The sequence below is a fragment of the Anarrhichthys ocellatus genome, unplaced genomic scaffold, assembly GCF_004355925.1.
Source record: "Anarrhichthys ocellatus isolate YVR2014 unplaced genomic scaffold, GSC_Weel_1.0 scaffold553, whole genome shotgun sequence".
Classification (NCBI taxonomy): domain Eukaryota; kingdom Metazoa; phylum Chordata; class Actinopteri; order Perciformes; family Anarhichadidae; genus Anarrhichthys; species Anarrhichthys ocellatus.
The window spans coordinates 22,858-28,857 of record NW_022280527.1 but is presented as its reverse complement, the minus strand read 5'-3'; the positions used below and the strand labels follow the sequence as shown (position 1 = coordinate 28,857).

Sequence of the window (6,000 nt, the reverse complement as noted above, 5' to 3'; positions counted from 1 at the left end):
ATGAACATATAATTCTATTTACTCTGGATATGCCAGGGTTTTCCTCGTGTCCGTCTCTTGGTGACAGTACACAGTAATGACTTTTACTGCACATTTGTTGTGGCAGTAAAGGTGGGTGGTGTTTCATATGTGGAATCTCTGTAGAGAGGTTTGAAGAATGTGAGGAGGCCTCAGCAGACGCATGATAACAGATATGTTGTCTTTTTGTCTCCACAGATCACCAGAAGTTGGAGCGTGAGGCCAGGATCTGCCGCCTGCTCAAGCATGCCAACATCGGTACTCCCATTATATTTACTGTCTGTCTTTCTGTCCTCCCTATGCTGCCATAAGGAGAGTTATGTTTAGTATATATCCAAGTGTTTCAAAACATACAAAGGTTAGCCCTGAAGATGGTTTCGTAGATGTATAGAACATCTATTAAAAATGTATGCTGTGCGCTGGAATGACATATTCATCATTTGTGCTTTTGATAACATACTATCCACTAGGAAGCTAGAGGTTGTGCTCCTCCACGTCTTCTTGTGTATATATTGACCCTTTAATCATCAACCATATTTAGAAGTACACATTCTGCTCATACACACACACCCATTTTGTCATGTTTGGGGACATTGCAATGTCTCTTCAAGTTAATTTTGTTAATACATTCCCAAATCAAAAATTTGTCTTAACGATTTACAATCTGATCAAGATGTGACACCTTCTAGGCCTTCGAGATAGAGCTCCCTTCAGATATGGAAGAACATTTAACAAGGGGGAAAAATAACCTTAAGAAATGGATCCTTGACCCTAAGGACATTTTCCAAACTAATTCAGATCTGTGTGGAAAACAAACTGGGCCAGCCTGGTGATGCAGCGAGGCTGGCCAACACAGAGGCAGCCAGCAATGTGACATCATCTGTCCAGGTGCTGCATCGACCAATCAAATAAATAAATTTGGCAGTGGCGGGCCGTCAGGGCCTGCAAGGCCTTCTCTGCTGGCCTAAACAGAATCACAAAGCTATATCTATTTTATAATTTAATATTTTTTCTTAAATACACTACATGTATTATAATTTATAAAAATATTTTCCCATTATCTTATTTTCTCATTGCACAGCTACTGTCTTCCTCAGTTGCTCTGCTTCCAGTGCAGCTTGTTTTAAGTAGAGCTTTTATCCAATCAGATTTCACCTCTGTGTCTCTAGGTAAGAAGAGAGGCCAGAGGCCTGCACACTCTCACCTGCAGCCAGTGCAGATTAAAGTAAATGGGGACGATATTGCTGATTGTCTTAGTGTTCAACCAATCAGATCTTTAGTTTGGCATGTTGGGCGAATTCTTTGACGTATCAGAGCCTGCGAGCCGGCCTATAATGACGTCAGCATTACGTGCCGCTCAGTGTCCATGTGCAGCTCTGAAACTTAACAGCAGAGGCTGTCGGGTAGTGAATCACATCACGTGATGCAGCTCAGCCAATCAAATATGGGCATTCTGACTGAGTGAGATGCACCATGCACCATGACACCAGGAGGCTGAGACGAGGAAAGACATTGCAGAGCAGTACGTTCAACGTTCAAGTTGTGAAAGTAAAATCCTATGATAATCTCTTTGGGTCATGCCTTGTCATTAAGGAATGATGGCGGATCCCACAGCCAGACCAGCTGAGAACATTATATTTTCGTGAATTTAGGCTTTTGCATTTTCTAAATGCTCTAGCATTGTTCAAACGACTCGTACCGAACGGTTTAATACGAAGACGTACATAGTTACAGCCTTAAAAATATATAATAGCTGTGGTGCCATCATGTGGTTATAAGGTGGTATTTCAGCTGCAGGACAGCAGTGAAGGCCTAGGTATAAAATGCACGGCCCGCCACTGAAATTTGGTAACCTGAATCCCATATTTCTACGGTTTACCTAGAGATGTAAAATCTTGTCTCAGAGTATCAAATTCTGTGCAGTGTTTTGGCATCTGGAAAGCCTTCAAACTCTTGGATCTAAAGATATGAGATTGTCTGTCCACCCCGAACCTTCAGCCCTAACCAATGACGTTATACACATCAGGACTGTGTCTAGGATTTGAGGACATTCAGAGCTTAGCCGGCACCGCTCTGGGGGATTCTTCCCTGGGAGACATTTTTGATAAACAAGCTCTATTTTGATGCTTTTCATGCACTCTCTTAATCATTGAAAAAATTACGTTTGTTCCACAAAAACTCGCTTGTTGTTTACTTTCCAAATTGATTGTGATGTTACAAATATTAGTAGCCTAGTTGTTATAAAACAAAATACTTAATAACTGTTATGACATGTATTGACTTGAGTATGTTAACCATGGTCAAGTATAACTAAGTGCGTTTTCTCAATATCTTTACTTAAGTACAGTGTTGTATCGTTAGGATTGTATCGATACTCATCAGTTATTTTTGATTATTTTGTGAGGAAAAAAAGACAATTAATTAAAGAAGAATCAACATTGCTCTATTATTCATATGTAAACAAAGTCTTTCTTGAACAGCAAGAGCAGAAATGTCAGCCTCAGCCCGACAATCTACAAAAAGTTCCCAAATCCTTAAAATACAGTTGCACCTAAACAATTAGTTGAGCGATTAGTTTTCGTTAAACAGTGAGAAAACTGCATTTCTGCACATTGATGCTCTGCTTGTTGGCTACATGTTGTGATAAACTGCTGTTTCCTCTTACTTTTGAGGGTTTTATTGAGTTTGAGATGACAGTTCTCAGCCTCTACTGGAGTCAAATGTAGCCACTCTTTGGATCTTTTTCTTCTCTCTGCCATGATGTGAGTCTGTTTCGCCCCTCGTGCAAAGACACAGACTCAGAGAGAGGAGGTTTGCAACAGTGTTTTTGTTCTGTGGAGATCTCCCTCCATAACCTCTAAAGTAGCGATAGCAGATGCGTTAACTCTGGACCACATCAATACTCCGGGTATTCACTACTGTTATCGGTTCCCCTTTAGACCCGGGTATCCAGGGGCATCCCTAGTGTTGAAGTACTAACTAGTGCTAACACTTCTATTCCACTACATGTCAGAGGGAGACATACATTTATTTAATAACTTTAGTTACTTTTCAGATTAATAATCATATAATGTAATCAACTTATCAATGATGATGTATTATTATAGGTTAAACTACCCAGCAGTATATAAAGTAATAAAATGAGCTCCATATTTACCAGCAGCAATATTAAAACCTTTTGGTACCGAGCGAGGACCATTTGCGGTTCCATCGAGAAAGCTTAGCGAAGAGTGTCGTAGAATGCACTTTTCAGGAACGAATACAATGAATGTTACACACATGTTACATACCCAGTTAAAGAAAAAAGTCTGGCAACAATATCATGTAAGCCATTTTACACACTCTAAACACAATTCTACACAACTAATATAATCAACTAGAAGATTTACCACAATATCACGTATTATTCGCCATGAGTCCGCGAGCTACGCACATAGGATTCAGGCTCTCAAAATGAAGCCAAACTTCTGTATTTGGATAGATTGAACACTATTAGTGATAAAACAAGTGAAATATATAGTATATAAAAGTGCAATGGAACAGCTGGTTCCAAAATGTCCCTAACCCTAACCTCTCTGTACTAAAACCTCTATAATTTTGTTCTGCTTCACTTTATCAAAGTCATAATTTGCAGAGAGACTGTTCACATATTGTGCTATGATTTGGGAGAGGTTTAAACTTTCAGCTGCATCATTCAAAAGAGATAATCATGCTCTCAATGCTTTTTTTTTCAGGCGAACCTGAAACTTTTCAATTTGAGCTGTGTGCCATCTTCATTTACTCTTAACCAGTAACATATACACTGATATTTACACATCTGAACAAATCTCACAAGTGTTACCTTTATTATAACATCAACATTATTCAAAAAGACCTTCTAGTTTCAGAAATACACTCTTTTTAGTATGGGTATGCAATTTTTGAGCAGAGGCCTATTAAGAAGGGTAAGTGGTGAACAAAAAATGTTATATTATTCTGCATAATGAGTACTTACATTTTTGGTTCTTTAAAGCATAATTTGAAGATGGTAGCCTACTTTTATACTTAAAAAATATTTTGAATGCTGGAATTTAATTTGTAGTATTTTACACTATTACTGCTTTTTCCTTCAGTAGATGTCTGAGGAGGCCTACTTCTTCCACCGCTGAATGAAACCATTAGTTTATTGAAATGTTAAAATATTTTTCCGTCACTCTCATACACAATCTTCAGATGTAGTGTGTGCACGATGTACCTCTCCTTCATCTGCTGCTGTCTCTCTCTCTCTGACTTCAAGGAAGTGTGTTCGCACAGAGTTTTCACAGATAGTAAAATTAACCGTTTACCATTTTAGTTCCTGTTTTGAGCCTCGGCATAACGTTATGCAATATGAGCTTTGTAAAATACAATCGAAGGTCATCTACCATCATGATGAAGATACATGTGACCCACTTTACGTTATATATTATATTCACAGGCTCACTTCTTAGTCCACCCATCGTTCTCTTTTGGAAAAATACAAAGAGATTCTTTTATTTTTCCACCTGGACCTATATGCTCAGCCATTTCTCCTTGACTCTTCCCCCCCCCCACACACACACACACACAGTTGGTTTTGCTACACAGTCTATCGGTATTCACTCACATTACGTATTTGAGTTGATCTTCAGAGGCTTACATTTAAAACATCAACGCGTTTGTGGCTTCAGGCAGTAAAATGACTAACCGACAGATCACAGAGGAGCGTTTAGTTAAGAGAGGGTTATTTTACAGAGGTTTGGGTTGCCCAGTCCATTAATGGAACCAAACCGAGGTGAAACATGGTAATTACATTTTGACAGCAGAGGCTTTAATGGGTGGTTACTTATCAGCCACTAAAAGAGCTCTTTAAATAGATATTAAATCTAACAGATGAGGAGAAAACCATGTAGAGCCCACAGACATTGGATTTTAAGAGCAATGCTGATATTTGAGATTGATAAAAGTCTGTGATAAAGTATGTTTAAGTTAAGATATTTAATAGTTGTAAATGAACTTAAATGTCAGAGATTGCATGAGAATGTCCATTCTACCCTCATTGTTTCTGTAACGGGTTGTATATGGACCCAAATGCAACACACAGGATTCCAGGGATCTTTGACCTTTTATTACAAACTTCGATAACAGCAGACAGAGTTTAAACAGGGTCAGGATCAGAAGGCTAGTGGGTTTACCGGGAGTCAGGCAAGGCGGGTAAAACAGGGGCAGGCATGGTCGGTAACAGGGGATCAGTCTCAGAGCGTGCTGGAGAGTCTGGCATGGAAAACCGAAGAACAATCTGGCAAATGTGTCTGGGAGGCAGGAGTCTATATAGGGGCTTGAGTGACTGACAAGTAGAGTGAGGAGGGTGTGGAGCTGAACTGTGACAGAACCCCCCCCCCCCTTTAAGGGACGGCTCCCGACGTCCCAAACAACCACAACCACCCGGGTGGGCGGAGGGGGCCTGGAGGAGGGCTAATATTCATCTGACATCTCCGTCCTGGCGTTGAAGACGGCTCCTCTTCAACGTCTGAAGCTGCAGATGGAACAGAGTCTGGCTGGGTAGCCCCAGTGGGCACCGAGCCCTTGGAGGGCTGGTCCGGATGGCAGCGGTGAAACTCCCCGATGAGAGAGGCATCCAGAATGTGTCGAGCGGGGACCCAGGATCTTTCTTCTGGACCGTAGCCCTCCCAGTCGACCAGGTATTGTAGACCTCTGCCACGGCGGCAGGAACGAAGCAGGCGGCGAACCGTGTAGGTAAGACCTCCATCAATGAATCGCGGTGGCGGCAGAGGCTTTACAGCAGGAACCAGTGGGCACTCTTGAACCGGCTTTACCTTGGAGACATGGAATGATGGGTGGACCCGCATGGTCTGGGGCAGCTTGAGCCTCACTGCTGCAGGATTGATGACCTTCAGGATCTCGAATGGCCCAATGAACCTGGGTGCCAACTTCTTAGACTCTACCTGCAATGGTAGGTCACGG

At 41.3% G+C, this 6,000-nt stretch overlaps 1 long non-coding RNA gene across 1 annotated transcript in view; it reads left to right on the top strand.

The window, feature by feature from the left end:
• Window positions 1–71: 71 nt before the first annotated feature.
• Window positions 72–6,000, top strand: part of LOC116401599 (uncharacterized) — a 28,774-nt gene continuing 22,845 nt past the window's right edge. The window contains exon 1 of the long non-coding RNA XR_004214008.1: window positions 72–276. This is a non-coding gene — a long non-coding RNA (uncharacterized LOC116401599). The remainder of the gene's footprint in view (window positions 277–6,000) is intronic.